This window comes from Ranitomeya variabilis, chromosome 7, assembly GCF_051348905.1.
Source record: "Ranitomeya variabilis isolate aRanVar5 chromosome 7, aRanVar5.hap1, whole genome shotgun sequence".
NCBI lineage: Eukaryota > Metazoa > Chordata > Amphibia > Anura > Dendrobatidae > Ranitomeya > Ranitomeya variabilis.
In genome coordinates, this window is record NC_135238.1 from 125,759,242 (window position 1) to 125,787,090 (window position 27,849).

Genomic DNA, 27,849 nt, shown 5'->3' on the forward strand with positions numbered 1-27,849 from the left:
AATCCTCACAAGATCTCCTTCTCTGCTCACCTATTATCTCCTCTTCCCACAATCACATACAAGATTTCTCCTGCGTATCTCCTCTACTCTGGAACACTTCAAAATCAATATATGAGACTCTTGCCTATCATGGAAATCTTAAGAAGGAACCTGAAGAACCACCTTTTACTACAAGCCTATAGCCTACAGTAACCATCGTCCCACCAGCTCTACCCTCACCTACTGTATCCTCACCCATCCCTTGTAGAGTGCGAACCCTCATGGGCAGGGTCCTCTCTCGCCTCCAGTACCAGTCGGTGACTTGTATTGTTTAAGATTATTGTACTTGTTTTTATTATTTATACCCCTTTTGACATGTAAAGCACCATGGAATAAATGGCGCTATAAAAATAAATAATAATAGTAATACTGCTTTGCAGCTGCCAAAGAAAGGGAGTGGAATAGCCTGCCCTGTAACAGAAAGTTGTCAAAATGCACAATTATACAATTTCTACTCTGGGGAAATTGATGCCACTTTAGTGCTGTCTGCCCCTAATTTTTGGAAATGTTTGGACACCAGTAGGGCTCTCAGACAGGGAGGCCTGCACTTACTTTCAGTAAACTACTGGTGTTACTATCCATAAATTTTTCTACCAATAGTAGTCGATGAAAATGATGTTTTTTCCACCTGAGTGTGGCTGAGCAGAAAAGCAGTTTGAGCTGTTGCACGAGCAGATGCTCAGCAGGTCTACACCGGTTCTTCACCATCTCTTAATTTAGGTTGAGATTAAATTCAAACCTGTAAATGCTGGCACAGACACAGCAGCTGCTGTGCCATAATAATAATAATAATCTTTATTTTTATATAGCGCTAACATATTACGCAGCGCTTTACAGTTTGTACACATTATCATCGCTGTCCCCGATGGGGCTCACAATCTAAATTCCCTATCAGTATGTCTTTTGAATGTGGGAGGAAACCGGAGTGCCCGGAGGAAACCAACGCAAACACGGAGAGAACATACAAACTCTTTGCAGATGTTGTCCAAGGTGGGATTAGAACCCAGGACTCCAGCGCTGCAAGGCTGCTGTGCTAACCACTGCTCCACCGTGCTGCCCATTATAAAATTTGTACTGTGGGTCAATTGATTACACTTCTCCTGGTGTCTGTCCCTAATTTTTTGAAAAATTTGGGACTCCAAGTTGGGTCTCCATAAAGTGTGTTGCTTGTAGCAGTAGGACTCCCAGACCAGCAGGCCTGCACTTACTTTCAGTCAACAACCTGTGTTACTATCCTTACATTTTTTAAACAATAATAGTCTATGGAGATGATATTTGTGCCACCTGAGTGTGGTTGAGCAGAAAAGTGGTTTAGGCTGTTGCATGAGGAATCAGGGCTCACATCAAAGCAGGCTTAAATCGGTCTCTTTCTTTCCTTGTCTTAATTTACACTTAAATTCAAAGCTGTAAATGCTGGTCCAGGCCCTAATATCTCATGCATGGCCCATGGCTGGCTCCTGCTGTGCCATTATCAAATTTCTATTGTGGATCAATTGATCAGTCAACTACCTGTGTTACTATCCTTACATTTTTCTACCAATAGTAGTCTACGAAACTGGTATTTGTGGTACCTAAGTGTGACTGAGCAGAAAGCAGTTTGAGCTTTTGCATGATGGATCAGGGCTCCCAGCACAGCAGGAATACAAATGTCTCTCACCCACTTCTTAATTTGAACTTAAATTCAAAGCAGTAAATGCTGGCCTAGATCCTAGCTCATAAATAGCCCATGCCTGATTGCTGCTGTGCCATTATGACATTTCTACTGTTGGTCAATATGTTATTTTTCCTGGTTTCTGCCCCTAATTTTTGGATATGTTTAGACTCCAACTTGGGTCTCCTTCATATGTGTTGCCTGAATGCTAGTCCAAGCCCTTTCTCATGCCGTGTCTGCACTCTGGGTCAGTTTATGCTACTTATCCTGGTGTCTGCTCATAATATGAACTGTTTTACCATCTTTTTAGCCCAATCTAGGTGTTGTCTATGCATTTTGTTTTGCCTCTCATTGAATTGAGAAGTTTTGCCTTTCAATGAATTTAATTGGATTTGTGTTATGATCCGGTGACCTTGGAGCCGCATGAAAACTTTCTCTGGAGTCGGTGCAACCTGTACTGACCGCAAATCCTGAACTAACACCGCAACTAGAAGTAGCCATGGGGTGTGCCTAACAAACCCTAGACACCTCGACACAGCCGGAGGACTAAATACCCCTATAGATGGAAATAGGAATGCTATCTTGCCTCAGAGCAGACCCCCAAAGGATAGGCAGCCCCCCACGAATAATGACTGTGAGTAGGAGAAGAATAGAAACACGCAGGTAGAAAACAGGATTTAGCAAAAGAGGCCACAAACAACCCAGATAACCGACATCCTCTGGGAAACCGGAAGATCAGAAATAAAATCCATAGAAATATGCATCCAGGGCCTCTCAGGGACCGGCAATGGCAAAAGTAACCCACTAGCACGGGAACAACAAGGCTTGGCCCGCGCACAAGTCCCACAGGACTGCACAAAAGAACGCACATCACGTGACAACGAAGGCCACCAAAAGGACCTACCAACCAAATCTCTGGTACCAAAAATAGCAGGATGACCAGCCAACACAGAACAGTGAACCTCAGAAATCACTCTACTAGTCCATCTGTCAGGAACAAACAATTTCCCCACAGGACAGCGGTCAGGTCTATCAGCCTGAAATTCCTGAAGAACCCGCCGTAAATCAGGGGAAATGGCAGAAAGGACCACCCCTTCTTTCAGAATGCCGACCGGTTCAAGGACCTCACGAGAATCAAGCAAAAAACTCCTAGAAAGGGCATCAGCCTTAATATTCTTAGAACCCGGAAGATACGAAACCACGAAATCAAAACGGGAAAAAAACAAGGACCATCGAGCCTGTCTAGGACTCAGCCGTTTGGCAGACTCGAGGTAAATCAAATTCTTATGATCGGTCAGGACCACAATACGGTGCTTAGCTCCCTCAAGCCAATGTCGCCACTCCTCAAACGCCCACTTCATAGCCAACAACTCACGATTGCCGACATCATAATTGCGTTCAGCAAGCGAAAACTTGTGGGAGAAGAAGGCACACGGTTTCATCAAAGAACCAACAGAATCCCTCTGAGACAAAACGGCCCCTGCCCCAATCTCAGAAGCATCAATCTCAACCTGAAACGGAAGAGAAACATCTGGTTGGCGCAACACCGGAGCAGAAGTAAATCGGCGTTTAAGCTCCTGAAAGGCAGAGACAGCCGCAGAGGACCAATTCGCCACATCAGCGCCTTTTTTCATCAAATCAGTCAAGGGTTTAACCACGCTGGAGAAGTTAGCAATGAACCGGCGATAAAAATTTGCAAAACCCAAAAATTTCTGAAGGCTCTTCACAGATGTGGGTTGAATCCAATCATGAATGGCCTGAACCTTAACCGGATCCATCTCCATAGATGAGGGAGAAAAAATAAAGCCCAAAAAAGAAACCTTCTGCACCCCAAAGAGACACTTAGACCCCTTCACAAACAAAGCATTGTCACGAAGGATCTGAAACACCATCCTGACCTGTTCCACATGAGACTTCCAATCATCGGAAAAAATCAAAATATCGTCCAAATATACAATCAAGAATTTATCAATATAAGTCCGGAAGATATCATGCATGAAGGATTGAAAAACAGATGGAGCGTTAGTGAGCCCGAATGGCATCACAAGGTATTCAAAATGGCCTTCGGGCGTATTAAACGCAGTTTTCCATTCATCACCCTGCTTAATACGAACAAGATTATATGCCCCCCGAAGGTCAATCTTCGTAAACCAACTAGCCCCCTTAATCCTAGCAAACAAATCGGAAAGCAAAGGTAAAGGGTATTGAAACTTGACCGTGATCTTATTCAAGAGGTGATAATCAATACAAGGTCTCAAGGAGCCATCCTTCTTAGCAACAAAAAAAAACCTGCTCCCAATGGTGAAGAAGATGGCCGAATATGCCCTTTCTCCAAAGACTCCTTAACATAACTCCGCATGGCGGTATGTTCAGGCACAGACAGGTTGAAAAGTCGGCCCTTAGGAAACTTACTGCCTGGAATCAAGTCAATCACACAATCACAGTCCCTGTGCAGTGGAAGGGAACTGGACTTGGGCTCATCGAATACATCCTGAAAATCAGACAAAAACTCTGGAATTTCAGAAGAGGAAGAAGAGGAGATTGACATCAAAGAAACATCATTATGAAACCCCTGACAACCCCAACTAGTCACAGACATAGATTTCCAATCCAACACAGGATTATGTACCTGCAACCATGGGAAACCCAGCACGATAACATCATGCAAATTATGCAACACCAGAAATCGACAATCTTCCTGATGGGCTGGCGCCATGTGCATGGTCACCTGTGTCCAAAACTGGGGCTTATTTTTAGCCAAAGGAGTAGCATCAATCCCCCTTAAAGGAATAGGGTTCTGCAAAGGCTGCAAGGGAAAACCACAATGCCTGGCAAACTCAAAATCCATTAAGTTCAAGGCGGTGCCTGAATCCACAAACGCCATGACAGAAAATGATGACAATGAGCAGATCAAGGACACCGATAACAGAAATTTTGGTTGTACAGTACTGATAATAAATGAACTAGCGATACTTTTTGTCCGCTTAGGGCAGACTGAAATGACATGAGAAGCGTCGCCACAATAATAACACAACCTATTCTGACGTCTGAATCCTTGTCGTTCCATTCTAGACAAAATCCTATCACACTGCATTGGCTCAGGACTTTGCTCTAAGGACGACGCCACAGCGCGCACAGTTTGACGCTCCCGCAAACACCGATCAATCTGAATGGCCAGAGACATAGAATCACTCAGACCGGAAGGCGTGGGAAACCCCACCATAACATCTTTAACGGATTCAGAAAGACCCTTTCTGAAAATTGCCGCCAAAGCATCATCATTCCATTTAGTCAACACAGACCATTTTCTAAATTTCTGACAATATAATTCTGCCGCCTCTTGATCCTGAGACAGGGCCAACAAGGTTTTCTCCGCTTGATCCACAGAATTCGGTTCATCATATAATAATCCTAAAGCCTGAAAAAAGGAATCTACATTAAGCAAGGCCGGATTCCCAGATTCCAGGGAAAATGCCCAATCCTGTGGATCGCCACGCAGCAGGGAGATGACAATTTTAACCTGCTGAATGGAATCACCAGAGGATCGCGGTCTCAGAGCAAAAAACAGTTTACAATTGTTTTTAAAACCCCAAAATTTGGACCTATCACCAAAAAACTAATCAGGAGTAGGAATCTACGGCTCTAAAGCAGGAGTCTGAACAATATAATCAGAAATATCCTGTACCCTAGCAGCAAGCTGGTCTACACGAGAAGCTAATTCCTGAACATCCATGCTGGCACAAGACTCCTCAGCCACCCATAAATAAAGAGGGAAGAGAAGACAAAACAGACTGCAGAAAAAAAAATGGCTCAACACCTTTCTTCCCTTCTTCTGAGATGCATTTAACTCATTATTGGCCAGTTGTACTGCTATGATCCGGTGACCTTGGAGCCGCATGAAAACTTTCTCTGGAGTCGGTGGAACCTGTACTGACCGCAAATCCTGAACTAACACCGCAACTAGAAGTAGCCATGGGGTGTGCCTAACAAACCCTAGACACCTCGACACAGCCGGAGGACTAAATACCCCTATAGATGGAAATAGGAATGCTATCTTGCCTCAGAGCAGAACCCCAAAGGATAGGCAGCCCCCCACGAATAATGACTGTGAGTAAAAGAATAGACACACGCAGGTAGAAAACAGGATTTAGCAAAAGAGGCCACTCTAGCTAAATAGGAAAGGATAGGACAGATTACTAGGCGGTCAGTATTAAAACCCTTCCAAAAATATCCACAACAGATAATACAAAAAGTTCCACAATCTAACTAAAGACATGGAATGTATATCTGCCACTCCAGAGAATCCAGCAAGACTGAGAAAATACTGACACAATCTAAGCTGGACAAGAAAACACAAAGAATAGCACTGAATTGTGAAGCACACAGCATGTGTGCCACAGAAAAAAAAAACAGACACTTATCTTTGCTGATTTGGCAGAAAGACAGGAGGAACCAGGCAGAGGTCCACACCTCCCAACAACAATTGACAACTGGCAAGGACTAATGAATCCTGCACACCTACATACCCCAGTCAGAACTGCAATCAGCAGACACACCTGACCAGGACTGCAACCCAGGGACAACTGCATTACCACCTACTACCACCGGAGGGAACCCAAAAGCAGAATTCACAACAGATTTGGATATCTTCAACGAACTGTTCGGCAAACCTCGGGACGTTCGCCAATCCAAACCAAACCTAAACTTGAAAGGTTTGATCATCTCTAATGAAGAGAATACCCATGGCTTCACTTTATCATGGATCAAATTACTAAGGGCGCATATCCATATGCGAGAAAAAAACGGTCCGTAATCTGGACCGAAAAAAATGGACGAGTGACATGCGAGTGCCATGCGAGTGTCATGCAAGTACAATGCGATTTTCACACCTAGCATCCGATTACCATCTGAGTGCATTGCGATTTTAACATGAGCTTTTACATACCGTACAACAGTTCTCTATGTTATTTACACATTGTTTTCAAAGGACAAATTCATCAAAACACACACATATATATATACAGTATGACCCTCTTCCTATTGGAAAAAATAAAGTTGGATCCAAAATGGCCAACTTCAAAATGGTCGCCATGGTCATCACCCATCTTGAAAAGTTTTCCTCCTCCCATATACTAATGTGCCACAAACAGGAAGTTGATATTACCAACCATTCCCATTTTATTTAGGTGTATCCATATGAATAGCCCACCCTGCATATATATACTATATATACTGTGTGTGTGTGTGTATATATATATATATATATATATATATATATATATATATATATATATATATATATATGGTTCAAAATCGGAACAGCATCTTATATTACCAAACTGTAGTGCAGCGTCTTCCCAACCACTGTTGAAATGGTCTTTGGTAATAGATGAAAAAAAGAAAGACAGCACAAAAAAATAGAAAAAAAAAAAGGGCTTTAATGCCTGAACGGCGTGGCAATGTTTCGGATATCTTTATCCTTTTTCAAGCCTTTGACCTTGCAGGTGGCGGTAATCAACTCTGCCTGCCCATAAATTGTAGGTTTAGCCCAGAGTGACATATTTTGTCCATAGTTGTAGGCTGGTGGCCCAAAAGTGGCATGTATGGTAGAGTAGGACCCATCAGAGGGAGATCACCTTCCCGTGGTTGATGGGCGCACATGAATTGGCCAATTTATGCGCTAAGAATCTTCATTTCATCTATTGCTGTAAGCTTTATGAAAAAAAAAAAATTTTTTTAAAATGTATGAAAAAAATATTTTTGAGAAGTATAATTCATATTGAATATTTGTCTGTGTTTTCACATGGCCTAGATTCATGTACATGTGCTGCTGTTGCTGTGGCCGAGATGCAAATTCTGCTTCAGGAAAATGGCCACCGCGATCTCCATCTGCGCACGCGCGGCATCCCGCGGCCATTTTCCTGAAGCCGCGGGCAGCAGAGCGCTCCATCTGCGCACGCGCGGCCAAAGGAAGATGGCCGCCCCCACCGATCAACAGGGAAATAACGCACATCGCGCTGTTTTCACTCCCCTGTGCAGTGGATTCGGGACCTTGGGCATGCGCAAACCACTATGCCACCAACGGAAAACTAAGCAAGATCTGGGGGAAGACACCACGCCCTTTTGACCAGACCAGCCTGATTGACAGGCGAAAACGGCTACTTTGGTAACGTATTTTGGCAGCATAGGTGGGGAATTGGGGTCCACAAAATACACTATTGTAATGCACAGCTCAGGCCCTATTTAACAGTATTTTTATCTCACGGAAAAAACAGGGTGACAGGTGCCCTTTAAAGTAGCCACCTTTTGCATTGATGACTGCTTTTCACACTCTTGGTATTCTCTTGATGAGCTTCAAGAGGTAGTCACCGGGAATGGTTTTTAATTCACAGGTGTGCCTTGTCAGGTTTAATAAGTGGGATTTCTTGCTTTATAATTGGGGTTGGGACCATCAGTTGTGTTGTGCAGAAGTCTGGTGGACACACATTTGATGGTCCTACTAAATAGACTGTTAGAATTTGTATTATGGCAACAAAAAAGCAGCTAAGTAAAGAAAAACTAGTGGCCATCATTACTTTAAGAAATGAAGGTCAGTCAGTCCGAAAAATTGGGAAAACATTGAAAGTGTCCCCAAGTGCAGTGGCAAAAACTTTCAAACGTTACAAAGAAATTGGCTCACATGAGGACCGCCCCAGGAAAGGAAGACCAAAAGTCACCTTTGCTTCAGAGGATAAGTTTATCTCAGTCACCAGCCTCAGAAATTGCAGGTTAACAGCAGCTCAGATTAGAAAACAGGTCAATGCCACATGGTAAAATAGCTGTTAGGAAACCACTGCTAAGGACAGGCAACAAGCAGAAGAGACTTGTTTGGGCTAAAGAATACAAGGAATGTACATTACACCAGTGGAAATCTGTGCTTTGGTCTGATGAGTCCAAATTTAAGATCTTTGGTTCCAACCACCGTGTCTTTGTGCGCCGCAGAAAAGGTGAACGGGTGGACTCTACATGCCTGGTTCCCACCGTGAAGCATGGAGGAGGAGGTGTGATGATGTGGGGGTGCTTTGCTGGTGACACTGTTGGGGATTTATTCAAAATTGAGGGCATACTGAACCAATATGGCTACCACAGCATCTTGCTGCTGCATGCTATTCCATCCGGTTGGCTTTTAGTTGGACCATTATTTATTTTTCAACAGGACAATGACCCCAAACACACCTCCAGGCTGTGTAAGGGCTATTTGACCAAGAAGGAGAGTCATGGGGTGCTACGCCAGATGACCTGGCCTCCACAGTCTAAGACCTGAACCCAATCGAGATGGTTTGGGGTGAGCTGGATCGCAGAGTGAAGGCAAAAGGGCCAACAAGTGCTAAGCATCTCTGGGAACTCCTTCAAGATTGTTGGAAGACAATCTTGTAGCCACTTCAAAGTGGCTACTTTGAAGAACCTAGATTATAAGACATATTTTCAGTTGTTTCACACTTTTTTGTTAAGTATACAGTATAATTCCACATGTGTTAATTCATAGCTGTGATGCCTTCAGTGTGAATGTACAATTTTCATAGTCATGAAAATACAGAAAATTTTTTGAATGAGAATGTGTGTCCAAACTTTTGGTCTGTACTGTATATATGTACACTGCTCAAAAAAATAAAGGGGACACTCAAATAACACATGCTAGATCTGAATGAATGAAATATTCTCATTGAATACTCTGTTCTGTACAAAGTTAAATCTGCTGACAGCAAAATCGCACAAAAATCATCAATGGAAAGCAAATTTATTAACCAATGGAGGCCTGGATTTGGAACGATACTCAAAATCAAAGTGGAAAATCAAATTATATGCTGATCCAACTTCAGTGGAAGTGCCTCAAAACAAGGAAATGATGCTCAGTAGTGTGTGTGTGTGGCCTCCACTTGTCTGTATGACCTCCATACAATACCTGGGCATGCACCTGATGAGACGGCAAATGGTCTCCTGAGTGATCTCCTCCCAAACCTGGACTAAAGCATCCACCAACTCCTGGACAGTCTGTGGCGCAACGTGACGTTGGTGGATGGTGCGAGACATGATGTCCAAGATGTGTTCAATCAAATTCAGGTCTGGGGAATGGGCAGGCAAGTCCATAGCTTCAATGCCTTCATCTTGCAGGAACTGCTGACACACTCCAGCCACATGGGTCTGGCATTGTCCTGCATTAGGAGGAACTCAGGGCTACCTGCACCAGCATATGATCTGACAAGAGGTCTGAGGATCTCATCTCGGTACCTAATGGAAGTCAGGCTACATCTGGCGAGCACGTGGAGGGCTGTGCGGCCCTCCAAAGAAATGCCATTCCTCACCATTACTTACCCAGTGCTAAACTGGTCATGCTGAAGGATGTTGCAGGCAGCAGATCGCTCTCGATGGCGTCTCCAGACTCTGTCACGTCTGTCACATGTGCTCACTGTGAACCTGCTTTCATCTGTGAAGATCACAATGCTCCAACCGTTTGTGCAGATGCGTGCACATTTGTGGCCTGCTGGAGGTCATTTTGCAGGGCTCTGGAAATGCTCTTCCTGTTCCTCCTTGCACAAAGGTTGAGATAATGGTCCTGCTGCTGGGTTGTTGTCTTCCTACGGCTCCCTACCCGTCTCCTTGTGTACTGGCCTGTCTCCTGGTAGCTCCTCCAGCCTCTGGACACTACGCTGACAGACATAGCAAACCTTCTTGCCACATCTCGCATTGATGTGCCATCCTAGATGAGCTTGTGTGGGTTGTAGAGTCCATCTCATACTACCACGAGTGTGAAAGCACAGCCACCATTCAAAAGTGACCAAACTATCAGCCAGAAAGCACCGGTACTGAGATGTGGTCTGTGGTCCCAACCTGCAGAACCACTCCTTTATTGAGTGTGTCTCAGTGTTGCTTCCTAAGTGGACAGTTTGATTTCACAGAACTTTGATTTACTTGGAGGTATATTCTGTTGTTTAAGTGTCCCTTTATTTTTTTGAGCAGTGTATATATATATATATATATATATATATATATATATATATATATATTTGCTCCTCGACACCTTGGGCTAAGTTCACATGCAGTGCTTTTGCTGCATTTTTGCACATTTACGTTGCTTTCAATTGTGTGCTTTCATCATTTTTATGCTTTTGATGTGGAGTTACATAACTAACACTGGAAGTTTTGATGAATTTCTGACTACAGATGAAGATAAAAAAATGAATCAGTCAATGAGTGCATGGAAAAAACAGCAGCAAGGCTTAAAATTAATAAGGCAATAATCCCTGACTAGATTCCTGTCATACTGTCACGAGTGTGTCACTTTAACCTGGAGTAGAAGTTCACTGCATATTTTGAATCGCACATTTTCCATTTGGCGTGTGTATTTGGATCCCATGAATTTGATGGTGGCCAGAAAAATGCCCACAGGAAAATTGCCCCCATGAAAAATGCACACAGGAAAAATGCCCAAACGGAAGATTCCCCGCACGGAAAATTCCCCACATGGAAAATTGCCAATTACAGCATCACAAAAGTTTCAGATCTATGATATTTCAGGTGCAAGGTGAGGATGTTCACATAATATGTGATCAACTTGTGATTTACTTTTGACCTAGTGCAAAACTGCAAAAATGATGATCTGTGGTTTGCAGCAGTCTGTCATTATCAGAAATAGATAGATCTAGTCTGCTCTCCTCTCTCACTGACTCTGCCTTACTCCTCCCACCAGCCCAAAACAGCAGCACATGCAGAACCAGCAGCAGCAGTGTGATCCAGAGGAGCCATCACTGCTATCAGTGCTCACAAAAGAATCACTGCTGCTGGCAGAGATATTTGGTCCTGGAAGCCCAGAAGGCACAGCAGAAAGGTGAGATACTGTCACTTGTACCACTTTGTGTTCTTGCTGAGAATGTATGATATGCTTTTGCAGTGGAGTCCGATGGGCCCCAGTGCGAAATTTGGCCCTCCCCCCCCCACACACACACATGTTGGTCAGATGTATGGGCCCCTGTAGTGTTCTAAATTCTATAAAGACGTATGAATTGCCCCCCTCCCCCTTCATTATGTAGTAATGTCCCCCATACTGGTATATACAGTATGCCCGTCATCCTGGTGAATATGTCTGCATCCTGGTATATATGTCCTAATGCTGGTATATATGGTCCCCATCCTAGTATGTATGGTCCACATGATCTCCATCCTGGTATTTATGCCCCCTTTCTGGTATATATGTCCCTATCCTGGTTTATATGGTCCCCAATCCTAGTCTATGTGCACACGTAGGAAATGTGGTGCAGAATTTTCTGCACCAAATCTGCATCTCCTGGCAGAATCCGCAGGTGCGGTTTTTAGTGCGTTTTTAGTGCGTTTTTGCGTTTTTTGTGCAGATTTTACCACTGCAGATTTCTATTAATGGAGGGGTGCAGAAACGATGCAGAAATGCACAACAGAAGTGACATGCACTTCTTTGAAATCTGCAGCGTTTCTGCGCAGATTTTTCGCACCATGTGCACAGCTTTTTTTTTTTTCACATTGACTTACATTGTACTGTAAATCACAGTGCAGTTCTGCAGCAGAAAAATCTGCTGCAGTTCTGCACCAATTCTGCACTAAATCTGCATCGTATGCACATACCCTTATTGTGTTTAAGGGTATGTGCACACATTGCGGATTTGCTGCGGATCCGCAGCATTTTTTGAGGGGCAGAAACGCTGCGGATCCGCAATTGATTTACAGTACAATGCAAATCAATGGTAAAAAAATATGCTGTGCACACTTTGCAGAAAATCCGCTGCGGAAACGCTGCGGTTTAAAAGAAATAGCATGTCAATTCTTTTTTGTGAATCTGCAGCGTTTTTATACCCACTCCATTATAGAAAACCGCAGGGGTAAAAACCGCAGCAAATCCGCAAGAAAACCGCAGCAAAAACGCACAAAAAAACGCTGCGGAACCACACAAAAAAACACAGGTGCGTTTTCTGCCAGGAGAGACAGAATCTGCACCAGAAATTCCTAAGGCTAATCCGCAACGTGTGCACATAGCCTAATTATGCATTATGGTCAGAACGAGGACACATTAATATATACACTAGGATTGGGGACCATGTAAACCAGGATAGGGACGTATATACCAGAACGGGGGCATAAATACCAGGATGGAGATCATGTGGACCATACATACTAGGATGGGGACCATATATACCAGCATTAGGAAATATATATCAGGATGCAGACATATTCACCAGGATGATGGGCATATATACCAGCATGGGGGACATTACTACATAATGAAGGGGGAGGGGGGCAATTCACAAGTCTTTATAGAATTTAGAACACTACAGGGGCCCATACATCTGACCAATGTGTGTGTGTGGGGGGGAAGGGCCAAATTTCGCACTGGGGCCCATCGGACTCCACTGCAAAAGCATATCATACATTCTCAGCAAGAGCACAAAGTCGTACAAGTGACAGAATCTCACCTTTCTGCTGTGCCTTTTGGGCTTCCAGGAACAACTATCTCTGCCAGCAGCAGTGATACTTTTGTGAGCACTGATAGCAGTGATGGCTCCTCTGGATCACACTGCTGCTGGTTCTGCATGTGCTGCTGTTTTGGGCTGGTGGGAGGAGTAAGGCAGAATCAGTGAGAGAGGAGAGCAGACTAGATCTATCTATTGCTGATAATGACAGACTGCTGCAAACCACAGATCTTCATTTTTGCAGTTTTGCACTAGGTCAACTGTAAATCACAAGTTGATCACATATTATGTGAACATCCTCACCTTGCACCTGAAATATCATAGATCTGAAACTTTTGTGATGCTGTAATTGGCAATTTTCCGTGTGGGGAATTTTCTGTGTGGGGAATTTTCCATGTGGGGAATTTTCTGTGTGGGCAACTTTCCTGTGTGCATTTTTCCTGTGTGCATTTTTCCTGTGGGCAATTTTCCTGTGGGCATTTTTCAGGGAACCGCTGTGATCAGGCTGGTAGTTGTGCTGCCCCTGCTGATGCTGGCATGGCAGTTGTTGCAACTAGACTTTTTTGGGTTTACTAGACTGTATTTAAAAAAGCACAAGCCTTGTGAACACCCAATCCTTGGCTTGGCAACTTCACTCGTGTTGATGCCCTAAGGATCAATTGCCCGCCTAGTGTCTCTGGCAACCCTACTGCCTATTTCTGCCTGTTGTGGTGCTGCAGATCCCTCCCACTGTGCGCTGCTGTCCTCGCTCTGTATGACACTGTTAGGGGCTGGCGGAACACACTGAGTAAATAGTGAGATGATATTTGGTGTGTTCGCAGCCCGGGGTCCACCGTGCAGGAGAGAACCTGCTGCTAGTAAATGGCAGCACTATATGGCGGTAGAAGCGAACTCTGTTACTTCACAGAGTCGCCTATAAAGAAAGCACTGAGTCCTGTTTAGCTCACAAGAGTACACAGCAACTGCCGAGCAGGTAGCAGTCTGTGGTCACACAGTCAAAGAGGCACTCATACAATCTCCTCACCAGAGGAGCCGGTATTCTAGTGGCTTATTTCAGCCGGGGCCCTAAATACATACACACAATCTCCTCACCGGAGGTGCCGGTATTCTAGTGAATTATTTCAGCCGTGGCCCTGAATACACACATGTATGACGACATTGGCGCAAAACTCATGACATGAATTGATACTAGCGCATGGCCGTGCGGCCATGCGAACCTTTTATAGCTGCAGCAAGTACAGGACCTTCCCAGAAGGACCAATGAGAGGCTGCCACAGAACTTGAGCAACTTCAGGACCTTCCTGGAGGACCAATGGGATTTGCTGTAGTATCTAAGCATGTGACCCCAATCTCCAATGAGAGATCTTACCCTGGGCATGCTCAGAAGGGGAAAAGCAGGACTTAGTCCCAAAAGCGTCTGCTCGCTGCTGCCCAGCACTGGCTACAATGGCAGAAGCTGGAAAGGAAGCAGTAACCCTATGCACAGAGTCAGACTGAGCGAGATGCTGGGACCGACATCTCCGCTGAGCAGGCTTCACTGCGGCAGGAGAAGAATGGGAGACCGCAGCGGAGATGGCCCGAGATTCCCCCAGTGCAGAGGCGGGAACTTGACCCCTAACAGACACCTTCCCAGATTGGGTCAGTGACTTCATAGTCCACCACCTCATCTTTCAATTCTGCACCCTGGTCCTCCTTCTGACTTGCTGATGTAACAAGACCACTTGATGGCAATTGTGTCTCATCATCATCCAGCTCTTTTGACAGTATTTGCATTGTCCCATCTTCACCTTCTTGTGAGCGTGGCTGCTCAAATATTTGAGCATCACTACATGCTATCTCCTCATTCCCTGGTTGGAATAGGCAGGGTGAGAGGCTATAAATGGAAATATTAACAGCTCTTCAGAATGTCCAAGTGTGGGATCACTTGTCTTCTGGCACTTGGCCTGGTGGGAGGAAGGAGGATCAGGGTGAGGATTAGGTGGTCCAGAATAACGGCTACTGATAAAGTGTGGTAGACAGGTTGGTGCTGGCAAATTAACTGGAAGCATTATCTGCTATCCATCCAACAACCTTTTCACACTAGTCTGGCTTCAAGAGTGATATTCCACGCCTCCCCACAAAGTGGGACTGGAAGCTAGATCCACTTGATGTGTCTGTTTCTTCTACTCCCACAACAAGCACAGTTTCACCTTGCCTCAGTCTGTGCACGCACCATCAGCATCACGTTCACTTCCCCATCCCTTACCACACATTGCCCATTTTAAATTATATATGATATATCCCTGTTGAGAAAACGTTGCAGACAGTATGGCAAGCCCAGCTATATTTGCCTACTACAGATGGATGTATAACACTGTAGTATCAATATAGCAATGCTATTTGCAACCAAAGCTTTTTTTGTGTGTGTTTTGAGGCTCAACTCTAGCTCAATAACTGGAGTGTAAAATTTAACTGCTCAAAAAATTGCTGTATTACAATGCCAACAAAATTTGCCCAATTCAGATGGACATATGAGACTGCAATATAGATATAGCAATGCGTTTGGTTTAACAACATTTTTTTGACGTGTCTTGAGGCCCAACTGTAACACGCTAAATGTCGTATAAAGTTTCACAGCTCAAAAAAAAAGCTGAATTTCAATGCCTGAGAAATGTGTACAAATCACAAGGATGTATGTGACTGCAGTATAAATATAGCAATGCAATTTTTTAACCCCTTCACTCACAAGTCCAGTTTTCATTTTTATGACTGGGCAAATTTTACAATTCTGACAAGTGTCTCACTCTATGTGGTAATATAACTCTAGAATGCTTCAATAGATCCGACTGACTGAGAATGTTCTTTCATGACATATTGCACTTTAATATAGTGGTAAAATTTCTTTGATATACTTTGCGTTGATTTCTAAAAAAAAAATGAAATTTGCAAAATTGTTGATAATTTAGCAATTTTCTAAATTTTAATTTTTATGCCCTTAAATCAGGGAAATATATCACACAGGACCACATCAAATTTGAAGTGACTTTGAGGGGGCCTATATGACAGAAAATATTCAAACTGCATTCTAAAGGAGCTCAAAATCATATTCAAGAAGTTTGCTAACCCTTCAGGTTCCTCACAGGTTGGAATATGGAAGAAAAAACGAACAGTTGACTTTCTGTCACAAAACTTTTTACTATAAACCCAAACTTCTTTTTTTATTTTAACAAGGATAACAGGAAAAATGGAGCCCAAAATTTGTTATGAAATTTCTCCCGAGCATATCAATACCAAATATGTGGTGGGAAGCCACTGTTTTGAAGCAGCAGGGCTTGGAAGGGAAGGAGCGCCATTTGACTTTTTGAATGTAGCATTTGCTGGATTAATTAGCCAACGCCATGTTGCATTTGGACAGTCCCTGAAGTGCCTAAACAGTGGAAACTCACAAAGTGACTGCATTTCGGAAACAAGACCCCTCAGGGAACTTACGTAAATGCGTGATGATTACCTTGAATGCCCATATGCCTTGTAATGTTGAACAGTAAAAATAAAAAAAAAAATACATTTTCCCGACAAAAATATATTTAGTTTAGCCCCAAATTTAGCATTTCCTCAATAAATACATCTGGGGTTGAGGTGATCATATTGATACCTCGTGTGGGTCACAGAATTTTATACAATTGGACAATGAAGAATAAAATAATTATATTTTTACAACTAATATTTGATTGTAAGCAGTACTGGTTATACATGGGGCATCCTGGAGCACAGAATTTTCAATAATAGTTTGCGGACTCCATATACAGAGCCAGTAAGGGCTAGAAGAGCAGAATCCCTCTCCAGGGACCTCCTTTTGGAAATTATACCCCTTTGAGAATTTATCTACAGGTGTCGTAACAATTTTGATTCCTTGGGTGTTTTCCAGAAACAAGCTGCAGTAGATGTTGCTGAGTGAAATTTGCAAACTGCCTTTGTAGTGACCAGTACGTTGTGCCTAGCCCGTGCACTTGTAAATTAGGCGGGCACTCATTGGTACAGATATGCCAAACACATGGATGCTAAATGTAGATTAGGCACACTGGGAGCACAGAATTTGGTAAATTTATATTGGGGAGCGATGGCCATTTGGCTTTTTCAGAGCCTTTGTGCTACCAGTAAGCCCCCTATATTTCCATTAACAGATAATGAACAGGAGTTATGACTTGCTTTTTTGTGGATTGAGTTGAAGCTTTTATTGGAAACATTTTACAAAACTATTTGGATCACATTTATCATTTAGCATTCTACATTGGGCACTTACAGTGGGGTTTAAATTTCCAAGTGACGTAATTCAGATGAAATGCCTGAGGGATCCATTCACTATAATGAGTGAGCAGAGATACTCTGGACTCCATCTGGCCTCTTTTCAGGGGTGTCCTTTTTTCCAGAGGTGCAGAAAACTGTGGCCGACAGCACTTTTATACACTCCAAATAAAAAGACAGACACTACAGGATCACAGGTCAAACAGTATCCACAGTGCCTCCAGCTGCCTCATTATAGGAAATCTTATGCCGGGGGTTCTTTCTGAATCACGTATTTCAGAGATTTACACGGAAACCCCGATATAAGCACTTAGTGCAGAGCACAGGATAAATGGGAGCCGAGCCTTACTGCGATCTTTGGGATGCAGAATGAAAAATTCAACAGCAGGTGAAGAATTGGTTTTATTTATTTTTTACACCACTCTTCATACGGTATAAGTGATTAAATGACTTCGGGTCGGTGCGATTATAGTAATTTCAGGTTTATATCCGTTTTTTTCTGTTTGGCTGTTGTCACACACTTAAGGACACTTGATTTATTTTCAAAACTTAGTTTTTTGCATCATCACATTTTGAGAGCTATAATTGTATCATATTTCAGCTAACAGAGTAATGTGAGGGCTTGTATTTTGTGGGACAAGTTGATGTTTTTATTGGTACAATTTTCGGGCACATGTCATTTTTTGATTGCTTTCTATTCCAATTTTGGGAGGCAGAATAAACAAAAATTAACAATGCAGGTATTGTTTTTTGAGCTTTTTTTATGCCGTTGCACATGTGGCAAAATTGTTATGGAAGCTTTATTCTTAGGGTACCGTCACACTCAGCGACGCTGCAGCGATATAGACAACGATCCGACCTAAACTAGATCGCTGTAGTGTCGCTGTTTAGGTCGCTGTAGAGACGTCAAACACATCAACTCCCGAACGATGCAGGAGCGATCCAGTGACGTAACAGCGACTCACTTATCGTTCTCGCTGGTTGTTAGCTCCATGTCAAACAGCAAGAGTGTAACGATCCAACAAATTTCAGCGTAGCCAGATAGGCGTGTTTCTCCACATGGAGACACCCAGGATGTGACGTTCCGGCGTCCCGGAATATATATACCGCGACTCTACATCGATTCAGTTGTTCCATATTGTTTGAGAGCTGCGTCTTCACGTTCTTCTGCCTTTCCAGCGTCCTGTCCGGAACGACCCTCCGCCAGCTACGATCCTCTTCTCCCGTGAGCGTTCTCTCCGGAACGCCGTACTCAGTATACTGCAGGCGTCTTCTTTGGTTCTTTTCTTGCTCATCAACGGTATGAAACATCTTTGAGTTGTTTGTTTCTTCTGTGTATTGTTATGGCTATGCAGCAATTCTTATCTATGTACAAGATAAAATGATGTATAAAACATCTCTGGCAGCCATCTTGTGCATCTGGCAAGCGGACGCACAAGATGGAGGCACTTTAGGATGCGGTTAGCAACTCTTTTGCGCTGGCTGCCATTTTGTGCGCACACTATATGGAAAGGTAAACCAACTCTTTTGTGTTTGCCTTGGCTTGGCTGGCCCTGGCCTGCTCCGCTAGTAAATTAAAACAGCACACAAAATAAAGGTAATAATAAACTTTTTTTTTTTTTTTTTTAACCAAAAAAATTTACATCCTCCCACGGCGGTGGGCTAACAGGTGTCGCAGCGTGCGTCCCTGCTGCTTCACCTGCTCCAGCAGGCGCGCTGCTGTCCCCTCCAGCCGCTTCTGCTTGGCCAGCAGCTCTCTCACGGTGGTCGATTCTGTGGATAGAAGAGGTCGGAGAACGGACGGTGATTACGCTGCAAATACAGCATCTGTGAACATACCCTGAGATTTACTACACACTCAATTTGGTCCTGTCCCAGAGGGCGAGAACGTTTTTTTTTTTGTCGTTCTTGTCGTTGTCAAATGTGACATCCCACCGATAACCCCTCCCACTGTCTGTATACTTACGGAGAAGGGACACCAGCTGTTCATCCCCGGAAGAGGTGGAAGAGCTGCTCACCTCCCATCCCCTCGCTCAGGCCACAGCTGCCGCAGCTAAAAGGAAGCAAATACATATCTGGTTAACAATTGAACACGCTGTGGGGAAGCGCTCGCAGTTTTGGTCACTTACGAATGGTGGCCTCTGGGGAGAATGCCGCCGACCCGGGGGAGGAAGATGAGTGGCGGAAGGGTGGTGTTGTGGCCTGCGGTGGGGTGCTAGCGCGCCTGGTCCTTACTGCGTCTGTAATGTATACAATATTTCAGCTCCCCTCTAATTTCCCGTATGCAGTAATAAAATTGCATAGAAAGATGGTTAACATACGTGATGTCCCGGGCTGTGGGCTGCCGCTGGTGGCGGATGAAGGCGTGCTGGCTGGTGCTGGTGGCTGTTGCCGGCGCCGTCTCTCTACACAAACATTAAAGAACCGCAATATTTTGACACCAAAAGTACAGGGCTCCAGAATTAATAAAAATACCTAGGCGCCATTGGCGGCAAAAGTTAGGAGCCAAATGAAATGCTCCCCTCTAATGTCCCATATGCAGTAATAAAATTGCAATGAATGATGGTTAACGTACGTGATGTCCCGGGCTGTGGGCCGCCGCTGGTGGCAGATGAAGGAATGCCGGCTGGTGCCTGTTGCCGGCGATGTCTCTCTACACAAACATGAAAGAACCGCAATATTTAGACACCAAAAGTACAAGGCTCCAGAATTTAAAAAAATACCTAGGCACCATTGGCGGCAAAAGTTAGGAGCCAAATTAAATTTTTAGTCGCCAAATGTACGTACATATATAGAAAATAGAGCTCACTCTTCCCAGTGATGCTAGACTCTGCATTGTCGGGGGGCTCTGGTGTTCAATGGTCTGCCTGGCCTGGGACACGTATTATTGCATAACTAGGAAGCGCCTCACAGCAACGCGCATCTCCTGATTCCCCCCTCCCGGCAATTGCGGACATCCCAAAATTTTATATCTTGGTGGAGATTCTGGAACCCCTGACCTGACCATTTTTCACATTCCAACCCTCCCAGCAGCGTGCGTCTCCCGATTCCCCCATATTGGTACTTACCACGCCTTGTCTCCGCCCGCAACTCTGCCAGAAGCTTTGGGGTCTTGTAGCGGAGGTCAGCCCACTTTTTCCACAGCTGCAGCGCACTGCGGCGGATGCCTAACCTCCTCTCCATCATGTGCCCAATGCGGCGCAGCACCTCCTGCTTGTGGAGGTTCGGGTGGGCAGGTCCAGTCTCCAGGCCCTCATAGTCCAGGGCATACATTTTGTGCACAAAAAATGCAAGTTCAGGCCGCCCCAGAGGAGCTGAACGTTGTCGCGCCGCCATTTTCCCTGCAAAGACGCTGAACCGCCTAACCACGCCCAGAGGAGGTCCTTGACTCAGGCGTGATGCCGCGCGATCCGCATCGCTATAGCGTCTCCGTTTATGCACAGCATCGCGGTTGTGGCGCCGGCTCCAGAAATCACTCTTTAGCATTCCCGGTTTCAAGCCGCAGCGCTCATTCGTCCTGGTTTCATCGTTCCAGCGGCTTGTAGTGATGTTAGTGTATCAATGGGGAATGGCTGTAGCGTCAATGCTGCTTATTAGCCCTGCGTATTTTACGGACATATAATATGTAGCGAATATGTGATGTGTGAACGTTACCTTATAGTATTCGATGTCTTCTGTCAGTTTTGCAATTCATAACTACTAATTCTTTTTTTTGGTTTTTCAGGTTGCCATGTCTATTTCAGATGTACCTGTGATTGTAGCGGCTGCGTTGTTGTTTGAAGCTCACCGCCAGCTGGAGGCTCACGTACGGAACACTCGTACAAAGCGACAGCGCCGCATGTGGGCCAGACAGTGGCTGCAGAAGAGGAATCGATTGTCCCATATGGGCCTAATAAGGGAACTGCAGGAGAACAACCCGCATGATTTCAGGAACTACCTGCGAATGTCCTTTAATGTGCTATTTGCTGCTGTGGAACCTTCTATCAGGCGGCAAAATACCAGGATGTGAGCTGCTGTCCCTGTGGATGAGAGACTGGCTGTCACGCTGCGGTTCCTGGCGACTGGCAGGTCTATGCAAGACTTGCATTACTGCGCAGCTATTTCCCGATCCCTGCTCAGCGTCATCATCCCAGAGACATGTAAAGCAAACATCTCAGCTTTACACCGCACTTACATGCCTTTCCCGGAAACCCCGGATGATTGGAAACAGATTTCCCATGGATTTCAGCAGCAATGGCAGTTCCCTAATTGCGGTGGGGCCTTGGATGGGAAACATGTCCGCATCACCCAACCACCACACTCCGGCTCATTTTTCTACAATTACAAGGGTTATTTCAGCATTATTCTCATGGCCCTCGTTAATGCAAACTATGAATTTATAAGTGTGGCTGTAGGGATCAACGGGAGAGTATCTGATGGCAGAGTTTTGGAGCACACCGATTTTGGGGACCGCTTGAAAGAACACAAACTGGCCTTGCCGCCCAACAGCGACACAACTGGAAACATGAACTTTGTGTTTGTCGGAGATGAGGTGTTCCCACTGCATCCCAACTTTCTGAAGCCCTTCTCCCAGAAAACTCTGACACCGGAGCGACGCATGTTTAATTACAGACTTTCAAGAGCTAGACGCGTTGTGGAGAATGCTTTTGGTATTATGGCAAACCGATTTCGGGTTTTCCACACTGCACTCAACATGAAACTCTCGCCTATTGACTCTGTGGTGCTTGCCTGTTGCGTCCTGCACAACTTTCTACGCCGCCGTGATGCCACTGCATACAGCCCTCCACAATATGTTGACTCTGTTGACCCTGCAAACGGAGATGTAACCCAGGGTGAATGGCGTCTAGACGAGCACAGGGTTTCAGGCTTGGAAAGTCTTGGATCCAGAAGGAACTATGATGATGCGACGATTTGCAGGGAGAAGTACTGTGACTTTTTCAATGGGCCAGGGGCTGTCCCATGGCAGTATCTCCAGCAGTAGCGTAACTGTAGCCATTACTTTAACCATGTATTATGGAATACATTATTTTGGGTTGATGTGCTCTCGTGTACTTGTACCATGTATTATGGAATACTTTTTTTGGGTTGATGTGCTCTCGTATACCATTTTGTTGATGACCCATGCAATTCCTTTTTCTGTCTCAATGTCTACATAAATATATACCTATCTATCTATGCAAATACTCTTCTTCTGTATCAAACATATAAATCCTGGGAGTCCGCAGCATACTCTGCCTTAGTGCTTTCATGATTTTCATCTCTCTCTCTCTCTCTCTCTCTATATATATATATAATTAGATGGTGGCCCGATTGTAACGCATCGGGTGTTCTAGAAAATGCATGTCCATGTAGTATATTGCACAGCCCATGTAGTATATTGCCCAAGCCACTTAGTATATTGCCCAGCCACTTAGTATATTGCCCAGTCACGTAGTATATTGCCCAGCTACTTAGTATATTGCCCAGCTACGTTGTATATTGCCCAGCTACGTTGTATATTGCCCAGTCACGTAGTATATTGCCCAGCCACTTAGTATGTTGCCCAGCCACTTAGTATATTGCCCAGCCACTTAGTATATTGCCCAGCGACGTAGTATATTGCCCAGCCACAGAGACACGTAGTATAGAGAATTAAAAAATTATTTTTTTAAATTATTTTTTACATGACATATTAACCCCTTTCTGACCTCGGATGGGATAGTACGTCCGAGGCCAGAAGCCCCTCTTTGATGCGGGCTCCGGCGGTGAGCCCGCATCAAAGCCGGGACATGTCAGCTGTTTTGAACAGCTGACATGTGCCCGTAATAGGCACGGGCAGAATTGCGATCTGCCCGCGCCTATTAACTAGTTAAATGCCGCTGTCAAACGCAGACAGCGCCATTTAACCTGCTCTTCCGGCCGGGCGGCCGGAAATGAGCGCATCGCCGACCCCCGTCACATGATCGGAGGTCGGCGATGCTTCTCCTTTGTAACCATAGAGGTCCTTGAGACCTCTATGGTTACTGATCGCCGGTAGCTGTGAGCGCCACCCTGTGGTCGGCGCTCACAGCACACCTGATTTTCTGCTGCATAGCAGCGATCTTATGATCAAATCACCCCCCTTTCGCCCCATTCAGAATAAATCAGTAAAAAAAAAAATCAAATCTACACATATTTGGTATCGCCGCATTCAGAATCGCCCGATCTATCAATAAAAAAAAGCAATAACCTGATCGCTAAACAGCGTAGCGATAAAAAGTTCGAAACGCCAGAATTAAGTTTTTTTGGTCGCCGCGACATTGCATTAAAATGCAATAACGGGAGATCAAAAGAACGTATCTGCACCGAAATGGTATCATTAAAAACGCCAGCATGGCACGCAAAAAATAAGCCCTCACCTGACCCCAGATCATGAAAAATGGAGATGCTACAAATATCGGAAAATGGCGCAATTTTTTTTTTTTTTTAGCAAAGTTTGGATTTTTTTTCACCACTTAGATAAAAGAGAACCTAGTCATGTTAGGTGTCTATGAACTCGTAATGACCTGGAAAATCATAGCTGCAGGTCAGTTTTAGCATTTAGTGAACCTAGCAAAAAAGCCAAACAAAAAACCAGTGTGGGATTGCACTTTTTTTTGCAATTTCACCGCACTTGGAATTTTTTTCCCGTTTTCAAGTACACGACATGGTAAAACCAATGATGTCATTCAAAAGTACAACTCGTCCCGCAAAAAATAAGCCCTCACATGGCCATATGGACGGAGAAATAAAAAAGTTATGGCTCTGTGAAGGAGGGGAGCGAAAAACGAACACGGAAAAACGGAAAATCCCAAGGTCATGAAGGGGTTAATACTATTGATGCAGCATAGGCATAGGGGGTTACGGAGTTTGTGAAACAGAAGTCTCTATTGTTTTCAAGCCAAGAACCCTACAGATTTTGATAGTAGGTGTCCATCTCGCTGTACTGGTGTGTGGCCGTAGGAGGCCCTTGTGAAAAGTCACCAAAAGAAGGGGGTGGAGGTGGTGTCCGGAACTGCAAATGATGTGGGCCAGGTCTGCGGACAGGAGTGCTGTGCATGGTCAGTACAATTACAGTGATACCCCTTTATATCTTTTTTAGGTTTTGGCGCTTTTACCCAATAAAAACTAATTTATAGAAAAAATATATATTTTTACATTGCTTAATTATGAGAGCTATAACTTTTTTATTTTTTGGCTGATGGAGCTGTATGGGAGCTTGATTTTTGCAGAACAAGATGACAATTTCAGCGATATCATTTTTATTTAGATTTGTCTTTTTGATCATGCTTTATTCCACTTTTTGTTCAGTGGTATGATGACAAAGCATCATTTTTTGCCTCATTTTTTTTCTTTTTTTTACAGTGTGCACTAAAGGGGCTAACTAGTGTGACACTTTTATAGCTCGGGACACCACATTACCGAATATGTATACTTTTATTGTTTATCTTTTCAAAATAATATTTTTTTATGGGTACAATATATTTTTTATTTTTTATATTTTTAAAACTTTTTTTTAAACTTTTTTACTTATTCTCATTGTGGGACTTTCACGTTCCGTAGTCTGATGGCAGTTTTAAGGTATAGCAATGCAGAGACATTGCTATATCTTATAACCTGTTAGTGCTGCAGATACACGTTTATAAACCATTTCTATTTTTGGAGGGTTTTGAGAGCCAACTGTAGCATGCTAAATGCCATATAAAATTTCACAGTTCAAAAAAAGGCTGTATTACAATGGCAGACAAATTTGTACACCTCAAATGTACTTATCCGACTGCAGTATAAATATAGGAATGTGATTTTTTAATCATTTGTTTTTTTGGGGGGGTTGAGGCTCAACTGTGTCACACTAAATGCAGTATAAAATTTCACAGCTCAAAATAAAGGCTGTATTACAATGCCAGGCAAATTTGCACACCTCAGACGGATGTAGTAGACTGCAGTATAAATACAGCAATGCAATTTTTTGTTTCACTTTTTGGGGGGTTTTGAGGCCCAACTATAGCACTCTAAATGCCATACAAAATTTCAGAGCTCAAAAAAAGGGCGGTATTACACTGCCAAGCAAATTTGCTCACCTGAGAAGGATGTATGAGACTGCAGTATAAATATAACAATGTGGTTTAAAAAAGAAAAAAACTTTTTGGGGGTTTTTGAGGCCAAACTGTAGCACAATAAATGACTTATAAAATATCACTGCTCAAAACAATGCAGTGGTACAAAGCTAGGCAAATTTGCACAATTTATATGGATGTATGAATCTGCAGAATCAATATAGAAACGCTATTGAGATGCAACCAAGTCTGGCTGTATGCTTTTGATGCACAACTGCCGCAATGTATAATATTTCCCTGCTCAGAACAATTTGCAGGACTAAGAGCAAAAAAAGAATATTATCTTGAAAATAGGTTTTTGTATCAGTTGCATGCTGCAGCATAAGGGAAGTACAATTCACCCTATCCTGTCCTATTCAATACCTCCATCACAATCTCTTCCTAAATGCTGCTACCAGCAGTATTAATTTGTATTGTAGTTAGCTCTAAGAAGGGCTGTTGTTGAACTTAACAGAAATGTAAACTTGGTTGAATCCCTGGCTAATACGCAGGTACAGTTCTGTCCCTCTCTCATCAGCACCACTTCCTACTCTGCCTGTGTCTGGGGTACATTGTGCAAAAAAAAAAAGAAAGTTGTCATGATTAAGGGAGCTTAGTCTCCAGAAACGCGTTGAGATTCTTACCCATATGGCTTGTGCTGAAGTCTGTATCCTCTATGCTTAATAGTATGTGAATAAAGAAAACTCTTTTTTACGGATTCGGTGAAGCTGGACATTCTTTTCTTTTTTGGACTCTATACGCCTGAACACAGCGGGTCCGTGCTCCCGAGGATTGGTTGATGCATCACGGGTGAGCTGGTTTATATTCCTTCTTTCTACATTGTGCAAAGCATGGCATCACGGGTCTAATACAGATATGGTGATGCTATGCGACCAGCTAATCACAGTGATACCACAAACAAGATGGCTCCGGAGTAACAGTGCCTCTCAGGCAATCCTCTAATGTTCATTGGTTATCTACAAAGTGCCAAACCTGTAGGGTGGAAACTCAAGCTTCAGCTTGAACATTCAAAAAATACTCACCGAGTAACAAGCATCCCGAACACACTGATGCTCAAAGCGATTAACGACTAGAGATGAACACTCTCGCTCATCACTAAAACACCCCCTTATTGTAATTAATATTATTTAGTAAAATTTCTCAGCTTGCTCTAGAGGTGGCTGCCACAATTGTATCACTTAGCTACATGAGAATACATGATATTTGCACACAAAAATTAAAGCTACAGTGCTGTCAGTACTAGAGATGAGCGAACCTTTCAAGGTTCGGTTTGGATCAGCGAACATCCCGATGTTTGCAAACATTTGATTTTGGGAGGCAAAATCAAACGCATAGACAACACCTTCAGGGGGGTAAAAAAGCTAAAATTAGGGGCAGACACCAGGAAAAGGGACATCAATTGACCCATGAATTTTGGTATAAATAAATAATTATTTTCTTAAATTGATGTGGGTTCCCCTGTATTTTTCATAACCAGCCAGGCAAAACTGATAGCTGTGAGCTGCAACCCTCAGATGTCAGTGTTATCAAGATTGGTTGCCAAGAATAGAGGGTTCCCCATGCTGTTTTTTTAATTATTTAAATAGATAACTTAATACACCCCATTTTTGACAACCAGCCAAGCTAAAGTTGACAGCTAGGGGCTGGTTTTCCCAGTATGGTTAGGGGCCGTATATATTGCCCCCCAGCCTGAAAACAGTAGCCTGCATCTGCCCTAGAAAAGGCACATCCAATTTGGAGCTTTACCTGGTTCTTCCTACTTGTCCTGTGGCGATGGCAAGTGGGGTTCATATTTATGGGGTTGATGTCACCTTTGTATTTTGTCTGGTGTGGCTGTGTGTTTATTTATAATGTAACTATAGAATTTATAATAGTTGGGCATCTTATAGACACCTCTCCATTACTAACCTGTGAGCTTGATGTCACCAGACAATACAAAGATGACACCATTCCCACAAATATGAACCCCATTTGCTACCATTACAAGGCATGTGGGGTGGTTGTGGGCTGCTATGTTTAGGCTGGGGGGCCAATATCCATGGCCCCTTACCGGTCTGGGAATATCAGCCCCAGCTGTCTACATTAGATTGGCTGGTTGCCAAAATTGTCCGGTACCCCACACTGTTTTTTTTAATTATTTACTTAAATAATTAAAAAATACGGCATGGTGACCCTTCTATTCTTGACAACCAGCCTTGCTGAAGCTTACAGCTGAGGGTTGTAGCCCACAGCTGTCAGTTTTGCCTGGCTGGTTATCAAAAATACAAGGGAATCATATGTATTTTTTTTT

The 27,849-nt window shown here is 43.8% G+C and overlaps 1 protein-coding gene and 1 long non-coding RNA gene across 2 annotated transcripts in view; both read right to left on the reverse strand.

Moving 5' to 3' along the window:
• Positions 1-27,849, reverse strand: part of LOC143786365 (carboxypeptidase O-like) — a 207,495-nt gene that overhangs the window by 45,518 nt on the left and 134,128 nt on the right. The gene's annotated exons all lie outside the window — the stretch shown is intronic.
• On the reverse strand, positions 19,412-20,098 carry LOC143786366 (uncharacterized). Its single transcript, XR_013218276.1, has 4 exons — positions 20,021-20,098; positions 19,767-19,850; positions 19,575-19,685; positions 19,412-19,498 (listed from the first exon to the last, which is right to left on the reverse strand). It is a non-coding gene; the product is annotated as an uncharacterized LOC143786366 (long non-coding RNA).